The sequence below is a fragment of the Myodes glareolus genome, chromosome 3 (assembly GCF_982192425.1).
Source record: "Myodes glareolus chromosome 3, mMyoGla1.1, whole genome shotgun sequence".
Classification (NCBI taxonomy): domain Eukaryota; kingdom Metazoa; phylum Chordata; class Mammalia; order Rodentia; family Cricetidae; genus Myodes; species Myodes glareolus.
In genome coordinates, this window is record NC_142028.1 from 50,177,400 (window position 1) to 50,199,388 (window position 21,989).

Here is a 21,989-nt window from a genome sequence, read left to right on the forward strand (position 1 = left end):
AGGGCAGGGGACCCTCCAAACCCCCAGCCACCACCTTGGATGGGTCAGTGTCACTCCCAGCATAAATTCAAACAAAGATGGTCTAGAAAATAGCCCCTAGAATCTTCTATAAATAACACAGGCTATAAACACATCTTTCCCTGCGGAGTGATCCAGGAAGTTACTGGGCCCACATTCCAATATCAGCAAAAGCTATTGATTGATTCTTATGAAGTACTCGCAGGCCACTGGTGCCCAACAAAAGATTCACTCCCTCTTACAGAAGCGCTCACTCGATGAGAGCATCCGCATTAATACAAACACCGAAGGGCACTCCCAAGATGACCCTCAGGGGCCACATCAGTGAAGACCTTGATGACTCAGAAAAAAAGTCATGGCTGGCACAATTCCCTCCTGATGCAACAGACCAGAGGCTCAATATCCTGCCCTACAAAGGACGCCGAGAGCAAAGCATATCACACTTCCCACTGAAAGAAATTAATTCTTTAAAATATAATAGCGAAGGCTGGAGAGATGGCTCAGAGGTTAAGAGTGCACACTGTTCTTCCAGAGGTTCCCAGTTCAATCGCTAGAACCAATGTCTGGTGGCTCACAACCCCTGTAACTCCAGTTCCAGGGGATCCAACACCCTTTCCTGGTCTCTGCAGGCACGTGTGCAAGTATATGTATGCAAATCATTACTATAATAAACCTTAAAATATAGCAAATTTCCAAGAAGTTAAGGGACACTGGTGTCTTTCTGGCCATTCTAAAGTAGAAGGAGCCATTGTTTCAAAACAGGCAGAATTCTGGGATGCACACTGTTGTCACCATGGAGAGAAGGGTAGCATCTCCCTGGTTTTCCCAAAAAGCGCAAGTACGATTACAAGTTTCAGACTGAGATGGAAAGGGCTTTCCTAAGAGAAGAAGAGCTCATCCTCAAGACGGCAACAGCTCAGCCTTTCCAAAGCTTGAAATGTTCATGACAGATGAGGAGAGATGAGCGTGGGCATGCGCGGTAAGCCAGCCTTTACAGTGTATATGCCACTACTATGATGGCTGTGGCGGCATGTCAAGCGGCTGGTAATAAAGTTCCAATTCAAAAGTGGGCTCCTGAACTGTAAGCCGTTTCAAGGAGTCATCGCAGGAAGCATTTATCCCTTTGAAGTTGGACCATCTCTTCCATCAATGTGCTGGTGTTTCGCAATGAGGGAGCCGTCACTCTCCACCAAGAAGATGATATGCCCATTGATTCCATTTCTCTTTCTGCCGCGTGAGGAAGTGGAGAGCAATGCTGCTCGGCCTGTGGAGGATGAATCAAGGGTAGCACATGCGCGCACATACAGACATACACACACACACACACACACACACACACACACACACGCACGCACGCACCTTGCCCCAGTTCTGCTCTTCTGCCTGTCACCTGCTCACCAGTAGATGATCAATGACAATATGCAAATATGCATCCAAGACAACCACGCCTGTCTGCCAGACTGGTGGGAGGCCCTCCCTTCAGGGCCCCTTTGTGTATTGGTGACAGACCAGCATGATGAACAGGCTTCCTGACGCGTCCATCTCATTAGGGGACAATCCCTTGCTCAATTCTTAATGGAGTCTACAAATTGCTCACCCTCCCTCTGGTGCAAGATTATGATAATTTTATTATTCATCCCAGGAAGGAGTTGCCAAAACTGACAACATGATCAGCACCCATGACAGGTATGAGGAACATCTCCCATGACATCTTCGGAAGGGGACCATCTGAAATGGTGTTTGATTCTTAATTAGAAAGAAATGATTGGCTACTTTTCAAGCAGAATTGGGAAGGCCCGGCATATGCACTCTCTGCTCTGAGAAGCCAGCAGGCTCCCCAGCGTGGAAGGCAAGCACTGGGAGAGCTAATAAATGCCAGACAAAGCCCTGGCCATGGCAGCTGGAAGATGCACGCCAAGTCTTTGTCATGCTCTGCTGCCATTCAGAGCATGGATCAGAAAATGAGACACAGAGTTCGGGCCTCACCCCAAATGATGTCGACAGATCATCGAGCCTCATCAGTACCACTTCCCTTGTGAGTCAGACCAGAGAAGAAACAGTGGCTGTGAATCTTTTCAGTTCCAAGATTCTACCTATAGCCAACACTGTTGGTTACCAGCATAGCCATCGCTCACTCTTCGTTCTACCCTAGAGGCAGCATCACCTGTCAACAGATACTCATTTTTCCTATTTCCTTTATGCCTAGGTAGGATACAATCCTACAATAAAACATTAGTAGACACATACAGGGGTTAGAGATATCTGGGGTTAAATACACACACAGAAAGAAAGAAAGAAAGAAAGAAAGAAAGAAAGAAAGAAAGAAAGAAAGAAAGAAAGGAAGGAAGGAAGGAAGGAAGGAAGGAAGGAAGGAAGGAAGGAAGGAAAGAAAGAAAGAAAGAAAGAAAGAAAGAAAGAAAGAAAGAAAGAAAGAAAGAAAGAAAGAAGATGAATGAACAAGAACAGGTTCATCTTCTCTTGCTTCATGTTTTGGACTCTGCAGACTTAGAGTGTCATTACTATTAAGATCTGAAAAGCTTCCCCTCCTCCCCACAAGCTCACCTATAGAAGACTTGGTGCTCACACCTCAGCAGTTTTTAGAAGTGATTGGACCATGAGACTCTAATCTTGTTGATGACTTAATCCATTGATAGGTTCATCACTGTTGGAAGGTAAGTGGTGGCGCCTAGTTGAAGCAGGTAGGTCCCTGGGGCCTAGCCTCTGAGGTGGGTACCTTGCTCCTCCCCTATTATCCCCTCCCTCCTTCATCCCTTTCCTCTCCCACGCCGTCTCTCTCATTTTTAGTTACCATGAAATGAACGGTCTGGCTCCACAACCTGCTTCCCACTACAATATTCTGCCTCTCTGTGAGCTCAGAAGCAGCAAAGTTAATGACCATGGACAGAGATATCAGAAGCCATGAACCCAAATAAAGCTTGTCCCCTAAAAGCTGATTTTTCTCAGGAATTTTGTCATAGCAAAAGAAATTCGACTGCACAGACATGAACGCGATACTGAAGCCGTGGTGTCTAGACCAGGAGGGAGAGGGTAAGCTCACTATGCAAGGGACCTGCTAAGCCTGCCCTGCAATCCTCTGCCTCTCAACTTCATGTTAGAAAAATAAATGCAAACTAAAGAAGCCACATTTGAGTATTTCCTTTCCCTTGCAGCCAAAGCATCTCAATGACTTGCTGCCTCAAATCACCCTGGGCCTTTTCCTTTTCATGTCTTGTGTCTTGGACGACAGTTGCCTATCTTACTCTGATAGATGTTAGACTTTCCCCCAGGAAAGACTATAGGAAAATGCCCTGTCCTAGGTGAACACATCAATGGATGGGGAACAAATCGTGGACTTACATCCTTCCTCCCCTAGTAATTACATTTTACAGTCTTATATGGTCTCTAGTAGCTGAGAGAGACCCTTCAACACCAAGATGCTGAAGTCTTTGCTTCCATATTATGATCAATCCATTCCATTTAAGGAGAAAAGGCTGTAAGGTAACGCCTTTTTATTCCTTTTTAAAAATATGTGGAGGAGGCAGGCGTGCATATCAACATATGAGTACAGGTGCCTGCCCGTAGAGGCCAAGAGAGGAAGTCAGATCCACTAGAGCTGAAATTAGAGGCCGTTGTGAGGTGCCCAATGTGGGTTAAGAGCAGCAATCTCTCTCAATAGCTGAGCCATTTCTCCAGGTCCCTTTAAGGAACTATCTTTAAAGATGATATTCAAGTTTAACATACACAAAAGGTTTACAAAATAACATTAGCACAAAATCACTGGAGAGGGTGTGAAATCTTGAAGAGATGTTTAAACACTCCTTCCTTCAAGAATCTGGGCTAGATCCAAGAGACACAAAGATTCTTAGGAGGAAATAAACATCTACCACTGGATCCCAGAAGCCAGGACTTCCACTAGCTCAACGCTTGAAAATGTTCAACTAACCCATCACACAAGAGTGAATGAACGCCACCACCCCCGTTCTGCATAACTCTAACATAAGGTCTGCGTTAGCCTAATTGCAATGTAATTTTCACTCAGGCAAGAATCGCAGGAGCTGCTTTCTGGCAGGTTTCATATCTGATTACTTTCAGAGACCAAAGGGGACAGTTGGGAGCTGAATTTACGGTCACTGGGTACCCTCTGAGCCCTGGATCTACATCAAAGCCATAGGGGCTGGAAGCAAATCACTATGACAACCATTTATGTGGCCAAAATGGAAAGGCAAGATTTGATGGGACAAAGTAATGCATACACCTATAACTCTAAAATACATGGTGAAGTTTATGTTTGGATTTGTTGTTTAAGACTGAACCAGGCACCTCCTCCCCTGCCTCTAGCTGTGTGTGCAAGTGAATAAGAGGGGCCATAATGAAACCATGAATAATAAGCAAAGGACGTCAACAGGAATACCGCAAGGGCTCCACATACCCTAATTCATATCCACACACAACGTACACAAGCTTCGCAGGCAATTCGTCCGCTCCTTCCCACCATTTGTTATCCACTTTCTCTCCCTTGAAATATGTTCTGCCAGAAACCCCCACAGCAAAATATTCAAAGCGCCTGGATACCGTCTGTTTAAAACAACAAGGAGGACAAGCTATTTCAGTGCAGGCTTGGCCGTGCCTGCCAGTGATAAACCCTAAACTGCCTAGGAAGAGGTGACAGTCACAGTAGCCCCTTCAAATATCACCTTCATTCATTTGACTACCCTAAAAAAGGTGTCACTTAGACGGTACTGTAAGGGGAAACAGGAGACCAGCCCCCAGGCATCCTTAACCTCTCCTTTGGTTCAAGTTTCCAAATTCAAATTCTAATCTAAAAAAGGGAAGCTCTCCTCCACAAGCAAATAAAATGAATTAGCTAAAACGTTTTTAAAGATTTAGCAATATATATGTATATACAAATACATACATGCATGCAGTGACAATTGATGGAAAAGGGGGCCATAAATTTGAAGGAGAGCAGGAAGGAGTGTGGGGGAGGGTGTGGGAAGGGAAAAGGAGTGGGAGAATGGTGTAATTAAAACACAATCTCACCAGGAGGTGGTGGTGCCCACCTTTAAGCCCAGTACTCAGAAAGCAGAGGTCTCTGTGAGTTCGAGACCAGCCTGGTCTACAGAATGAGTCCCAGAACAGCCAGAACTGTTACACAAAGAAACCCTGTCTTGAAAAACAAAAATAGAATCTCAAGGAAGCACAAAGAAGAAAGCAAAGTTGTCCAGCAGGTTTGAATGTAGCTTGAGTGAATCGAACAAACAAAGTACATCTGTGTGTGAGTTCCGCTGTTAGCAGCCCCTACCTCCAGAGAACCCATTACCAAGTTGATCCTATTGACTGAGTTGAGTCTATTGACGGTACCTGGTGGCTTTGTTGGCACTTCTGGGTGAAGAGCGACACCAAAACTACCCTTCTCTCCCTTCCCTACAGTTGAAAAGTGTTCCTCAGCCAGGGCTGCAATTCCCTTCGATCCCCAAAGATTGCAACCCCTCAGTGGACCACACAGAGTGTGAGTTGCCTCAGTCCCCACTGCACCTGAACGTCACTGGAACCTCTCCCACCTCCCACTCTGGGTCCCATGGAGTTTCCGAGGCACTGGGCTGACAAGCTGTGCCCTGGATCTCAAGAGCGCCTTGGGGAACTGGCTTCTTCCCATACGCCTGAGGTCCTCTTGGCTTTCAGGTCAGATTCTGTCCCAGAGACAATGCTCAAGTGTCCTGGGTATTCCCCACTTCCAGGGTGACCAGACACTGGACTTCTTCCTCTGAGCCACTGGCCTAACCACCCTAGAAGGCCTACAGGTGGGTTTATATAGGGAATGCAGCCTCCCAAATCTAGCAGCCATGTTTGCACTGAGTCAAATGTCCTGCCTGGCTTTCCTGTTGATTCTGGGGCTGGGGAAGGCTTCTGAGCCTCATGAAAGGTATTCCTATTCCCTCTCTTTTCTCCAAACAAATATACATGATGGTGATAAACATGAGTTTTCATCCCCTATACACAGACACATGCACACACACACACACACACACACACACACACCAACACCATTCCCAGCTGCAGCTACAGTCGGGCCACCTCTTTGCATTTTCCAAGAGAGTTCTCTGTATCTCTAGGGACTGGAACTGAAAGGCCAGAGCCTTGGGATCACATTCCATAAGGATTCCAGGGTGCTGCAGAATCACCGCTGCACGCCATGGATTCCTGGCACTGCATTTCTCCAACAAGAACTCCATGCCACACTTAAACCTAGGGGGCCTGTGGAACAGATCCCCAAATCTACCTTGGAGGATCTGCTTCCTGGGACTCTTGCTGGTACCAACTTCCACATCATTCAGGGGTAAGTCAGGAGGTAGAAGTCACAGCTGGTATGGAAGACAGAGTTCTCATCACTGTCAAAAGACCTGACAAAATAACACAAGGGAGCAAAAATCATTGGGCTCACAGTTTCAGAGGGTTCCGTGGATGGTTTCTTGGCCCTACGCATTTGGGCAGAGAATCCTGGTAGTGGCAGCATATGGTAGCAACCGTTCTTTGCTTCTTAGTGGATGGAAGCAGAGAGGAGATGCCTTCTTGCCTCTTCTCCTTTTCCTCTTTACCCCAAGTCTGGGGCATGGCACTGCCAACAATCAGGGCCTGTCTTCCCTGGCTCAGTTAATTAACTCTAGAACTTCTGTCATAGACATACCTGGCATGTGTCTCCCTGGTCTAATTCTAAACCCAATCCTGGCAATGCAAGTTAATCACCATGTCCGGATTTGGATTTGGACTATTTTGTCTCTGGTGTAATCTTATTTCACTTCTATCTGTCTGGTGTATTGATTTTCCAGTCACTGAAGCAGGGACAGGCTCCACTACCCATTAGACCTGAGCCTGGAGACACAACATAGGGACTGGAGATGGGAGGATGAGGTGCAGGAGACAGCTCTCAATGTGCTTGGTCCTATGTTTATCCTTGCTGAGTCCAGAGAGGGCCTGCCTGGGGATAGTGACAGTCAGATCCATGGCAATGGCAGCACAAACAGAAGTAATAAATCCCGACCGGCTAAGCAAAGGCTCCAGGCCACAGGACCCAAGTGAGACAGGTAAGGCTCCAATAGTTGCCTTTGTTCCAGGAGCCATATTTTGAATCGTGTGTTCTGCGTGCTGTCCACAGGGATAGGGAGGGCAAGGGCATGGCAACATGAACCTTCCCTAGCCACTGGAGCCATTCCTAGGCCTGAGCCAGAGGCTAGAGAAAGGCTGACTAGGTTGTGGGGAGCAACAGCACCAGATGCCAGCCTTCCAGAGTGGGTCACTAGACTCTAGATCACAAGGTACAGTCAGGGTAAACCACATACTCACCGGGGGCATTAGAGTTCACACTCCATGTGCTGATACACCATAGCTAGACAGGAATTGACGGTTACTAGTCAGGGAGTACTAGGGATGCAAGATAGCCTTGCCTGGGCTCCATCCATACTGTTTAGCCCAGCTCGGCTGGGTCAGAGACAAAGTAGGCTGGACAACCCAGACAGTGCTCCACCTTCTTTAGAAGCCAGGGCCATCAAGGCCTGGGGGCAGACAAGCAGAAAGAACCTGGAGGGACACAAAGAGGGGTGGAGGCCTGGGCGGGGTCACTCCCCCTTGGGATCAGCATCAGCAGAAGAAGCAATGTGACAGGAGACCGTAGGAGCCTGCTGGGCCAGATCTGCCCTTGAGTAAACCAGGAAAGAAAGACTGTGTAGGCTGTAGGTGCTATTAGCACCTTTATTTGGTGTGGGAAGGGACTTAGGGTGAGGACCTGTCAGTCCTGGATGTTTGTCACCCATCCTGCTTCCTGGAAAACTCAATCCCTCCATTATTTTAAAAGGCTAAGATTCTAGTTCCCAATGGGTTGTCAGTCTTCTCATCTGTGAAGAGGGACTGGATGCTGTCACTGCTCAGGCCAGCATGACCCAGGGTCTTCTTCCATAGATGCTAGACACCGCTATTCCCCCTTCAAAGAACCCTATCATGAAATCAATCCAAACCCCTTTTCTGTATGTTCTCTGGGTGTGACTCATTCCTGAGATTTTTATCCAGTGCTCCATTTACTTCTTCTCCATGAGCTCCAAGAAGCTCCAAGAGCTTCTTCCTGAAGCTCTGTAGATCACATGTCAGGTCCTGGACTAGAGGACCTGGTGCAGAGCTACAAAACAAGGTGCCTGGCAGTAATGTTGGAAGTGGTGGAGTCTGCAGAAAAGACTGTGCTGTCTCCTCATGCTCACACAGCCTTAATCCTTGTCCTGTTTCAGGCTCCCCTGGATGCTCTTCTAGAGACATATGATTGACAAGTCTCCTCCTCGCTCTCATCCTCTGCTACCATCCGGGACGGCTACTGTGATATGGGCTCCTGCTTGGCCATTCTCAGCTCTAGCTCAGGCTAGGACATCTAGGGCTTCCTCCAAGCGACAAAGTTTGACTTTCCACTGTTTGGATGATCACTTCCGGTGTCTGGTATTGCTATTAAACATAGAATCAACTAACAGTGTCTTCTAGGGCTAAGACTGTTGATGTTATACAGAGCAACAAGAGGATATCATGCATTATGTAGTCATCATTGGAGGGCAGCAGCTTCCACTGCCCCACCCCAACCCCAGGCTGCAAGAATCAAAGAAAGAATTTGAAATGATTAGAACTTGGAAGCTTGGAGAAATTTCTATTCAGAGCTGGGCTCACACCTCTGAGGAAGAGGCGTGACTGTGATGTACCGTGAAATCTGAACCTAGCGGAAGGATTCTCATTGGGGTTCTAAGGAGACAATCTTAGCCAGTCTCTGAGCAGTTGGAACACGGTCAATTCTGCTAAAGTTGGGGGCAAACTCTAGGCTGATACCAGGGCTGCTTCTGGAAGCATCTTCCCCATCACCACCTGCTGAAGCAACATGCTAGGCTGATCCTCAGGAGTAAGCCACCTGCCAGACACTCTAGTACTCCATCCTGGCAGAGTCTCACGGGAAGCAGGCAGCAGGAGCAGAAATGAGGTCTGCAGCATCCCAGCCTTGGCAACACAGAGCAGAACATGCAAGGGTGGGGTTGAAGTTGTAACTATGGCTTAAGAACTGGCACAGAAGCCTGAGAGCACTGTGAGGATCCAACAGAGCAAGATTTAAAGGTGAGAAACAGAGATGCTCCAGCCAAGAGAGGAGAATGAGCGAAATAGACACCCAAGGTTTTGCTGGTGCTTTGGCCTGACTTGGGACTCACGGGAGCAGAGGAGAGGTTCTGGAGGTCTGCCCCTCCCTGAGGATCTGCAGGCACTTAGTGGATACTGAAGAGAGGGAGGAGGGAGAGAAGAAGCTAGATTTTTCTCCAGTAGTGTAGCCACTGTTGAGTTGCCTGTGCTCCTGTAAGCAACCCTAATTAAACCAATTGGTATATAAACACAGGGGAAGGGGGAGAGAGAGAGCCGTGCACATGCACGTTTACATACGTTTACAAGCATGTTAAGGTCATGGAAAACAAGAAAAGACTTAAGAACTCAAATTGGAGGAAAGCAAAGAGAAACAGCAATGAAATGCAATGGAGGACTTTAGATGGGAGATGGAGAAGGGACATTAGAGGAAAGGTTTGTGATCTCTGAAAAGGAAACCCTTTAGTCCGTGGGGTTGCCCTAGTCGTTGCTCATTTGTTGGTCATGATAACTGATCCATATTAAGTAAGGAACTATCATAGGAGAATAAAAGAATTTCTCTGTGATATTTTCACAACTTTTCAGTGAACCTAAAATGAATTCAAATTAAAAAAAATTAAACCATCAGTCTTCTTACATGGATTGGAGTCCTACAGGACTACAAGATCAACAGGTTAAGTCCAAGATGCCTTTTTCGGTAAATAAGGATGAAGGAGCCACCGTCACCTCACCCTAGACAGGCTGGAGGTGGAGAGTATTGAAGAGAGATGCCACAGGAAGGTACATGAGACAATGGGGCCCAGTGACAGGAGATGAGAGGCTATCAAAGACCAACGTGATCAACTTCCTTTGAGCCAAGGACGAGCCCAGGTTATAAGACAGAATAATAGGCCTCCTTCAGGGAATCCGCACCTCAAACAATGCCTGTTCCCAGAACCCACACCTCGGTCATCATTCTTCCTCCTCACAGCCACATAAATCAGTCATCAGCTCTTAACCGGCTCAGTTCTCTTCAGCCCACCCCTCCCATTCAGAGTCCCTTTTAACTGTAAGTCAACCAAAGACAATGGGCTGTACATTGTCTGCCTTCTCTTCTGGTAAAGGGCATTCTGGGTGCTTAGGAGCTCTAAGGCTCCTCGACCTCACCCTCCCATCCAGATCAGATGTCACCATCAAAGCTACTCTCAGGTTGTCACTACCACAGTCTCAACCTTGAGGGTGCACAGGTTCCACTGGGCATCAAACCACCCAAGCCTAACCTGAGATAAGTCTCTGTCCCCTGCTTTTTAGAAACTTATTTTTAAAAAAATCACTTTACATAGAAGGTTCACCTGAGGTTGGCACCATGGTATTCTAGGAAGATTCGCTTCCCATTGCATTAGCTTAGACAACAGAATTCACTATTTGATAGGAAATTTTGACCTTCCCAAGAATGCTGCAGGAATTCTATATTAGATGTATTACTAACACTATCTGTGAAAGGGAAGACTCTTAACTGAAGATAGATCTCAAGCATCACTTATTTTACCCTGGCATTTAGTGCCATCCTAGCATACAGTCCTTATGTGGATGAGTGGACCAGACTCAAGTACAAGACACCTGACAGCAGGCCTGGAGTATGTATGGACTGACAAATAATAACTCCCTAAATTGTGATTGGAGGTTAACTCTATACCTGTAGGAGACATACCAAAAGTTTCTATATACATCAATGTATTGTTTCATGAACTACAGAAATGGATGGCTAATTCCAGTAGGTGCTTAGGAAACTTGCTGAGCCCTCACCGACATGGACCCTGGCCACTAGGAGTTTGTGATGCAACAGTTTGTGATGTGACTCATGCCTGCCAATAACTTCATAATTAGCCAGATAGATGAGCTCAAAAAATAGAACCAGAATCTGGAGTCAGGAATCAACTTTATTCTTCCTAACTGAGACCTTTGCCACACAGCACTAGTGGAAGGTGATGGTGTCTCAGGAGGGGAAGGTGGAGAGGTGTCGCATGGGAGACAAGGAGAGGACAAGGAGGAACAGAAAGAAATGGGCGAGTTAAAGTCCAACAGGGGAGGTAAAAGCTCAGTGTTAAATATATGGTCAGCATTCTCAAAGCCCTGAATCCAATTATCATCATCATTATAAATTTTATAATTTATAAAATAAATAAATTAAAAACACACCAGCTGTACCTCCATACTGTGTCCCCTGACCTCAGTCATACCAGGGGAGCGTAGAGGTCTCCACAGCATGGCTCCAATAATACAGAGCACTTATCCTGCCTAAGCTCCCTGCAGATAACTCACATGATGCAACCTTTTTGCCACCAAGCAAAAGTAGAACTCAGAATCCAGGCACTCCAAGAGACAAATTCAGCCCTTGCCTCCACCAGCATCCACCAGTACCAGTAACCCACAACTTTACTTAATCAGGAGGAAAGAGAAGATGCGGGCACTCTGGGGCCATTCTTATCTAGTAGTCTCCAACACTTAGAGTCTGATGATGCTGAGTTTCTAACTTGTACCCTGCAACAGTTCTTGGCTCCCCCAGCTGATCTTCCTTGACAGCAGGCTTCCTCTCTGGTCTGTATTACACAGGTACAGTTTCAGGAAGTAAATAAGGGGAAGATAAACTGCCTCTTTCATTGGAACAGCCAAAGGACCCAGAGAGGAGAGGAAACGAAACAAAGATGCTTCAAGCATCATCCTGAGGGCATTAAAATGCTACTTAATAAACAAGCTATCAGAGCAGGCCTGTGTGATCCTCAGACACTCAGAAGTCAGAGACCAGAGAATCAAATGCAAGGCCAGCCTGGGTTCAAAGCTAACCATGGAAGTTAGAGAGGCTGTGTCACAAAGAAAATGTTTTGTTTTGTTTTTGTTTAAGTGGTAAGGATAAGACTTAGTGGTAGAGTATTTACCCAGCATGCACAGAGTCCTGGGTTCCATTCCCAAACTACAAAGATAAGAAGGTAAGCGGGGGAGAGTGAATAAGAAAGGAAGAAATAAAAGGAAAAAAGAAAAGAGAGAATGAAATAAATTAAGAAATGTCACGTACAGGTATATACTTTCTACACTGTGTTTCTGATGGTAAAAGATTCGTGAGGATACCACAGACCTTCCACTCCAGAGTCTTGGTTATTCTGTTGAAAAAGTCCAACAAGCCAGTCAGTGAATTTTAAAGACCTCAGTATCCTGTCTTAATAGCCTCCTAATGGGCAAGGGAGATGGTTCCGTGGGCAAAGCTTGCCCCGCAGTATGATGTGTTGGTTAGTTTTATGTCAACTTGACACAAGCTAAAGTTGTTGGGAAAGACAGACTCTCGACTGAGAAAATGACCCCATCAGATTAGCTAGTGGGCAAACCTGTGATGTGTTTTCTTGATGGATGTGGGAAGGCCAGCTCACTGTGAGCAGTGCCACTCCTGGGTGGTCCTGAGTTCTATAAGGAAACAGGCTGAGCAAGCCACATAGAGCAAGCCCGTACGTCACACTCCTCCGTAGGTCCTCCATCTGCTCCTCCCTCCAGATTCCCACCCTCTTTGGGTTCCCGACTTCCTTCAATGATGAACTGCGATGTGGAAGTGTATGCTCTCAAAATAAACTCTTTGCCACATAAACTGCTTTTGGCTAGGGTCTTTTATGACAGCAATAGAAACCTTAACTAAGACACATGAGGATCTGCGTTTAGATACCCAGAACCCACATAAAGCTGGACACAGTAGTGTATGCCTGCAGCCCCAGCACTCCTATGTGAGCTAGGAGGTAGAGACAGGTGAATTCCTGGAAGCCCACAGGTCAGCCTGGTATGCCAAGGGGTGAACAAGAAACCCTGCCTCAAAAAACATGAAAGATGAGGATGGACACTCAGCGCTATCTTCTAACTTTCTTAAATGTGCCATGGCATGTGAACACTCATACTCACACACATGTGAGCGTGCACATACAGAGAGAAGAGAGAGAGAGAGAGAGAGAGAGAGAGAGAGAGAGAGAGAGAGAGAGAATAAGCTAAAATTTAAAAACGGAAACCCTCCTAACATCCTTGGTTCCCTCCTGCTCTCCAGCCCCTTGCTCAGTGAAACTGACCCAACATTTGCAACGGGAACTGAATGGCACCCTTATATCAGTTGCTCGCTTATTTATCTGCTTTCTAAACGCACTGACTTACTGGTTTGCTTACCATTTCCTTGGGGAGACTAACAACTCCTTGAAGACAAGCAGCCCACCTGAAACACACGTAATTCTCAGAGCTTAGACTAGAGCATGCTGTAGAGGTGCTGGCCTGGAAAAAAACACAGGGAAGCAGGAAGAAGGGTCAAAGAAAGGACGACCCAGAGGCTTTGACACTGCAATAATTTTGAGTATGGGCTCTACGGCTGAGCTGCCAAGGTTTGACCTTAAGCTCCATCCACGGCGTACAACCCACCCCATCCAAGGTTCAGTCTTCAGGAAAAGAGGATACAATGGCTGATCTAAAAAAAAAAAAAAAAAACTTTGGAGCAGGAGTTCAAGGTCATCCTTAGCTACACAGAGAATTTGGGATCAGCTTGAACTATGTGAGAACCCGTCTCAAAAATAAAGACGAGCCAAGAATATGAACTTGTATATGTAAGACACTCAGTGTCTAAAATACAGTAAACATTCATTAAATCTCACGCTATGACGCAAGCCCTTACCAAGCCTTTTTGTAGCAATGCAATCCAAGACGAAACATGACAAACCTCTGCACACAATGAATGTGTTCTTCCACCTCCAGACATCTAGAATAACAACCCCTGACGAAGCTGATGCCACTGACTGGTTTACAAGCTGGGAAGGCCGCTTGTGATTCTAACACCGTGCGAAAGGCATTCCTGGAGATATGAGGTAGTGGGAGCTGAAGTCCACCTGGATGCCTGGGAATTTTCAACTCGCATTCTCCATTGAAGATGTCTGTTTCCCTGCTAGGCACACTGCACCAATTAAGTCAACACCAGGATGTTTATAAGCCATGCTTCAATTTGCTGGTGAGGAATCTTCTATGCCCTATTTCCTGGAAGTGTGCTTTCTTCAACTTGCAGCAAGACTCAGTTCAAGGGCAGGCATTATACTTCAAACTCTTTTCAACAGACTTCCAAGAGCAAAGGCAACGGGCATCTTGGAAGGCCACTTCTAGTTTCTCAGGTCATAACAACTGTTATGCATCACAAGCATTAGAAGCAATAATAAATGCCCAGTGTCAAATTAAAAAAATACAAAGATAGTTGCTACATTATTTAGATTTGGAAAAAAATATTTCTGATGTACAAAATAACAGGTACTAATAAGGCTTCTTTGGAAAAAGTAAGATCTGGGGTAAAATACTGGGGATAATCCTCTTCTTGGCAGGGAGATTTCCTGCTACAGTCTAGATGCAAACTAGTCATGAGGGCTTTGCCAGAAATATTTAACTCCAAATGAGCTTCAGTACAAAAGAGGCGAAGAACAAAGGCCAACAAAGCAGGCAGAAGTGAAAATGTTTGACTTTCCAGATTTTGATAACTTTATGCATCCAGAAACAGAAGGAAGTGATAAATGGGTACAATTAAGAGACTCCATGTGCCATTTATTAAAGATTGTGTGACATGCGACCGTATGGATTTCTAGCTTAACCAATCACAAATTTAATCAGAACAGTTAACACTGTGTCTCGATGGTGCTTCAGAGAATTTAGCTATCGACTGGAGCATATTTATGTGTCCTTTCATGGCGATCCATTTTAAGGATCTTTGATTTCTGTTTTCAAGAAGGGAGGGGGGAAAGACATTTAATTGTGGCCTGGATATCCTAATGAGAACATAAGCTTGAAATCATATCTCTGCTCCAACCCAATGAAGGAGACATGCAATTTATAAGAATGTAAAAGAATTAATCACAGCCGCAGGAATGTGGCCCACAGAGACGTTTAGTCAAATAGTCATGCACCTCGCTCAGCTAATTCTGCTCGTGTGCAGGGAAAGTGCGTATTTCCACTCACGGTAGAAGCTGAACACTAGAGGTTTTCCAAGAACAAAAGTATTATAATACCCGTGCCCATTTGTCAAATACTGACTAACGCCAGGCAGTCCACTGAGAGCTCTGTAAGCCAGCTCTCTTTTCTTTTAATTCTGTGTGTGCATGTGTGTGTACACATGCACCACTAAATGTAAATGAGTTTCAGAAATTAAAACCAGGTCGTCAGGCTTAGGACCAAGCCCCTTTACTACCTGAGCCATCTCTGTCCCCCAAGACTCATTTACCAAGGACAATTCTGAGGCATGAAGGCATTGCGGTTAGTTGGGTCACTGTCATTCCCTCTCGTTACCACGTGATTTTTATCAAAACTTCACCAGGTTGTATAGAGTATGTGTTTCTGCTCATTTGCAACAGATCTAGCCAGGTGGCTTTTTCAGCCAATTGAATGCCAATAGAGAGAGCTTCCAACAGCTCCCAATGGCTTTGAATAACTTCGCTTGGCCTCTTCTGTCTTCTGCCCTAGCTGTCAGGCTCTGGAGGTGATCTTCTGGTACAGAACTAAGTTAACCTAGCAAATGTCCAAGCTTCTGACATAGTGATAAGACACCATCTACAAAGATTACATTTGGGGACCACTCAAATTGAGCTATTTTTAATATCATCCAAAACCTCTTGTTTTAAGTAAGTTTAAAATTTTGCATTGGGTCTCATTCCTAACTGCCCTGTGCTGCACATGGCCCATGGGTCAAGGGTTGGAAACACCTGGAGAGTTCAGACGAACTACCCAACCCTCAGGTCATGAGCAAGAAAATATGGTATGGTATACATCCCTGAGATTGCTGGATTGCTTAAGGCATAACATCACTGTATACCAGGCTGACTCACTAGGGATACTTGCTTATTAAGGTTGCTGTGACAATGTACACATTCTGGGTGGCTCAAATAATCAAATGTATCATCTCATTGTCATTCAAGCCACAGGTTCAAAGTCAAGATGTCAACAGGTTAGTTACTTGCAAAGGCTGTGAGAAAGTGTGCTCTGGAGGCCTTTCCCCTTAACCTTTAGATGTTAACTTAAGATAGGTAACTAACTCTCTATCTTCCCAGCCTGTGAACCTCAGAGTCTGATATTCTCCTTATATACGAATGCCAGTCTTATCAGGGTAGGGCCCTAAAGATCTCTGTTGAGCATCGCTAATCTGCGAATCCAGTCATGTTCTGAAGTAGGGGAGTTGGACTCTCAACATGTGGCCTTTGCAGAGGCACAGAGCAGATACATGACACAGCATGTCCAAGCTCAGACATCAGCATGACTCTTTACTCTCAAGCTTTGTCCTAATTACCCGAAATGCCCTTCAAGGCTAATGGGTTGCTAATGGGATCATCCGTTACCCCCACGCAAACAAGTGCACGCTCTTCTTATGTCCACAGTTCACCATTTAAAGCTTCAAAATATACCGGACAGTGGTGGCACACACCCTTCATCTTAGCACTTGGGAGGCAGAGGCAGGTGGATCTCTGTGAGTTTGAGGCCAGCGTGGTCTACAAGAGCTAGTTCCAGGACAGGCTCCAAAGCTACAGAGAAACCTTGTCTCGAAAAAGCAAATATATATAATCTGTTAGAACACTTGATTTCTCATTTATTATTTTACTCAGCCAAGAACCAGGTACTGCAGAGGGCCATGGGAGTGGTATGCCATGTCCTATGAGTAAGGAGCATAGAGTGACACAGGGGTGAAAGGCAGATCCAGCCACCTCGCAGCTTCTCCAAGCCACGGCTGTGACCAGTGCTATTCTGAACGGAAGTTTTGGAGTTTCTAGGAAAGTGCCAAATTTCAGCAGCTGTGGCCCAGTCAGAAACACCTCGGGCAGCTAAAAATATTAAGAAATGAGCTAAGTGCTGGGGAAATGGTCTAGTCCAAGGCCTGAGGTCAATCACCAGAGCGCATGTTAAAAAGGCAGGCATAGTGGTACACACTTAGAATCCAGCACTGGGGAGAAAAACACAGTCAGATGCTCTGGGGCTTGTACGTCCCTGTTAGAGATACTGTCTAAAAAAAAAAAAAAAGCAAGCCAGTGTCCAAGAAATGCACTGGAAGTTGACCTGTAACCTCTACACTCACTCACCAACATGTACATGTGCACCTCCCTGCCCCACTACACACACACACACACACACACACACACACACACACACACACACATCATCCTTTTTTAGTAGGGGCTAAATAACTCAGAAGATAAGAGTATATACTGATCTTGCAAAGGACCCAAGTTCAGTTCTCAAGACCCCATCAGAAGCTTATAATACCCCCCCCCACCCTGTAACTCCAGCTTCAGAGGATCCGTCACGTTCTCCGACCTCTACGGGCACCAGCACCCTGTACAAATATCCCACAGAGATAGACAATATACATGCAATTAAAACTGTAAATAAGTAAGCCAAGATCTCAAATGCCAAGAAGAGCAAAGTCACAGGAGAAGAACGTTCTTGTGGAAGGGAATGAGCACATGCAGACTGGTTAGCACAAGAAAGTCCAACACAATCACAGACGTAGAAAGAAATTCAGAGCGAGCCCATTTTCAGATCCCAAGGGGAGGCGACAGGAGATGTAAGGGAGGTAACATCCAGCAGGACAGAGTTTACCTCCTGTAACTTGCTCAGTAATCGGTTGAGGTATGTGCGTTATCAGATGGAAAACTTAGGCCCAGGACCTTCCCCAAGACCAAGCTGCTTTTGCACAATGGGAGACCAGAGAATCAGCCCCATGAATGTCAGGTGATAGAGGCCAAGCAAGATCCACCACAACGTGCTGACTCCCAGTGCAAAAGAGAATGAAGACCACTGTTTAGGAGAATGGCTTCTATAGTCACCACGGAAACCTAGGTCACAGGATGCTTCTTTGGGCAATGTATCTTGTGACGACGGAGATATTTAGTGATACTCTCTCTGTTATTTTATGTCTTTGTGCAAAAGGTGTTATAACGAATCTCATAAAACTGCCATTTTTATACGCTGAAGAATGGTCTGATATTAGCAATTTTGTGTTTTAACTTAATGTTTGGTCATGCAAGCAAGCACATGGACTGCTGGATAAATAACCATGGAGTAAATAGGTAAAGCAGCACCTTCCAGATGAAGAATTGAAGACTAGCAGTGTTTGAGAAGCTCCTGAGTCCTTCGCCCAGGGACATGTGTCCAGACATGGGGGGCATATGTAGGCATATAAGCATGCATGCATTTAAAGGCCAAAGGTCAATATTGAGTATGTTTTTGGAGACAGGGTGTCTCACTGAACCTGGGCCTCACTGATTCAATCAGACTGGCTGGCCAGTACCTACCTGTCTACATCTCCTAGTGCTGACTGAGCCGACAGGCATGTGTCACCATACCCAGCTTTTTATGGGAGTGTGGGTGATACAAACTCAGGCCCTCATGCTTGTGTGGCAAGCACTTACTGGCTGAGCTGCCTCTTCAGCCCCATAGAAATAATACCCTTTTGCCATCCAATACGCTAAGCCCCACAGTACATACAGCTGTACTGAACAGCGGTTCTCAGCTCAGGAGGCAGAAGAGGGCCAGAGAGACGGCTCAGGAGGTGAAAGAGCTGCTCTGGAAGCCTGGAAACTTGAACTGGATTCCTGGAACTCATGTAAAGAGCCAGAGGCCATGGCACACACCTGAGATTCCAGAATTCCTCCAGAGAGACGGGAGACAGAGACGGGAGTTGGTTGGAAACTCACAGACCAGCAGGCCAGGAGTACAAAGCACGCTGGCAAAAACAATAGACGAGATAGTCTTCAAAACAAGGTGGAGGGACAAAACTGACTCCAGAAATCTGTCCTCCTGCCTCCAAACATGTGCCGTGGCAAGTATAAGCCTTCCTGCACACGCGCGTGCAGACACACGCATTCACACACACTAAATTTTTTTAAGTAGGAAGAAAATCAGATGAAATGCTTCTTTAGTGCCTGCAACAGTGCCTAACTCCCAGGTTGTTACACCATCTATCACAGACTCCCACCAGACACTCCTGAGTCTTGATAAACTGCTGCCCGGCAGAATGCCTCCCTTGAAGAAAATCCAAACTCCCAGACCCACGGGCAGGATGAATCGCCTCACCGTCCATTACCCTGGAGGCCAAGGTAGCCAAGAGTCTGGCCTTCCCCAGGGTCACCAGGCTGCGGCGCTTCCTCTGAGCCAGGTAAACCTTCAGCCTGACAGCTGGGCACCTGTGTGTTTAGCTTGGCTCTCAGCAAAGCAGCGCGGAGGCTGCCTTCCAACACAGCTTAAACACAATTAACTTTTCATTTGATGCAGTCTGCCTCTCTCCACTCCTAATGTTCCCTTAGGACCCAGGATCCAATAAAGTCCAGCATGTGACTGACTAAGAAACCCAGGCAGAGAAACTGACCGAACATTGTTCAATGCTATATCACAAACCTATGGGAAAGGAGTTTAATTAAAGGCCACAGCAATTCTTTGGGGAAATGTTTCTTTTATTAACCGTTCCTGTCGAATAAAGCGGCTTTAAACAAACCCTGACTGCCCGGAAATTGTGTATGCCTCCGATTTCTTTTTTTTTTCTTCTTAATCTCTTTTTTTTTTTTTAATTTGGTCATTAGGTAAATCATAAGTGTCTGAGACCCAAGAAACTCAATTCACATATGATCCTTCCACATTTATAAATATGGGCAGATGACATTTAAAATCCACAGATCAACAGGGACAGCTCTGGGTGTAAAATTATTGTTCAGCATAAAGTAATACCACGGATATCTGTGGATCAAGTTCAAGGCATTTTAGCGAAATGCATGCACAGCCTCCATGTGGGGAAGACATTTAAAAATGCAAAGAACCTGCAATTCTGTGTCGCCAAAGTGTAATAAAACCCTAGTTAGTGTCAGTGACATGAGATCATCCATTTCAAAGGAGTGAGCCGGCGAAAATCGGAATGGAAACACCACATCTGAGGAGGCACAGAAATGGGATTCTGAGTCTAATTAGAGAGAGGAAATACCACTGAAGAGCTAAGACGGGAGCGTATGAATTTTTAAAACTCGGGGAAAGTTGGAGTGTATCTATAAATGCAAAACCGACTTCTGATCAGTTACTGTGCTGTCCCGCGGCTGCACAGTAAGTTTGGGATTCGTGTCCCAGGGAGATCCACCCATGGGGGGGGGGGGGGTGCCGAGGTCACACGGGGGTAAATCCAAGATCCTCTGCAAAACAAAACAAACACCTGTCACGGTGGAAATGCAGTAACGGCCCACCACTCACATTTTGTTACCAATAAATACTTCCTTCCATTCCTGGGCATATTATGCGACTCTCCTCCTGGGCAGACATGTTCTGGGGAATCCCCTTTAAAGCCTACTCTGGGGGGAGGGGCATTTTGGAGGCAAGAGAGGATTTTTTTTAGTGCCAGCTTTAGCGACTCCCTCATCCCAGAGGATCCTTCTGACAGGAGACCCTGCAATAGGCCATCAGATGACAGGGCCTATTGTACACTTTCCTGATTTTGGCAGGGCACATGACTGTTTTGACCAGGGTGGCACGACGGAGTAACACCATGCAGCTATGCACAGAGCTCCTAGTGGGCCTGGCAGCCTCTCTTTCCTGCTTCTTGGATGTCAGTCTCTGTCTAAAAAGAGATCATTATGCTTAAAGAAGATGAACTAACTACACGGAGAGCCGTCTTGGAAGAGATCCAACAGGCAGGTGACAGGCAATCAGACAGACAGGCGGACAGGCAGGAAGTTAGGAGTGATTCAGACAGATAGACAGACAGATGGCAATGAGCACTATAGCCCTGAGCAGAATTGGAAAAGGCCGTGCTTGTGTGAAGGGAGATTTAAAAAGACTTTTTGTGTAGATTTTAAGCGTGAAAATGAAAAGAAAAACATGTGGGAAGGAGAGATACAGGAGAGCGTAAGTGTGGGCTTCTCTGTGAAACAGCCATCTTGGCAATCAGTCAGCCAGACCTTCAGGCCCAACTGCCGGGCTTCAGGTCAGATTCAAACAGCCCCAACAAGTGTTTCCTAAATTCCTGGCTCACAAAATCTGATGGTTTGTTTCAGGCTGCCAGTTGGGTCACGTGTTAGGCAGCAGCAGAGGGTTAGATCTCTGTTCCATTGTCAGGTGGAATACATACAATTTTACCCGGGTGGAATTCCAACAGTTTTTTTTTTTATTTGAAATTTTCAGTCACACAACTTTTGAATACTTCTTCACAAAACTCAGTGCCACCAAATGACCCAAAAGTCAGTGTTCCTTTTGCTAGTGTGCTGAGACCCAAACTGCATTGAGGAGCACCTGCATGCGGACGCTTGGGGCTGTTAACTAAGCAGATTCCTGGGCTTCCCTCCAAACCTGCTGAACATTGATCTCCGAGAAGGCCTCAACACCTTACATCAATGCCTCTTGACTGCAATGAGGCCACATTCTAGAAAAGCCATGATAACTTCAAAATGGCCTAAACTGAAAATGTATGTAATATACCTGCTCTCCTGAACACAATAGCTTAGCAACAGGGAAGGCTGGGGCCTGTTTGAGGAGTCCTCTCACGATGTCGTGGGCCTCACAGATTGCCTCTTGACTGACAATGGAATTACATTCTGGAAAACCTATCACAAGTTGAAAATAGCCTGAGTTGAAAGCGTATTTAATGAAACGGCCCTACTGAACGTGGGAGCTTAGCAGCAAGATTTGTGGAGCACTGGGGGAGCCCCACCACGACAGAATGGGTGACTGCTGGCTGTCACTCTGCTGTGGCTGCCCCGAATCATGAGCACACATCAGAGCATGTCTTTCAATCCCAGGAAAAGATCCAAACTCGGAATCTGAAGTCTACT

At 46.0% G+C, this 21,989-nt stretch overlaps 1 long non-coding RNA gene across 1 annotated transcript; it reads left to right on the forward strand.

Moving 5' to 3' along the window:
• Positions 1-808: 808 nt before the first annotated feature.
• Positions 809-2,972, forward strand: LOC125403167 (uncharacterized). The gene is made up of 2 exons (XR_007232853.3): positions 809-2,690; positions 2,824-2,972. It is a non-coding gene; the product is annotated as an uncharacterized LOC125403167 (long non-coding RNA).
• The last annotated feature ends 19,017 nt before the right edge of the window (positions 2,973-21,989 follow it).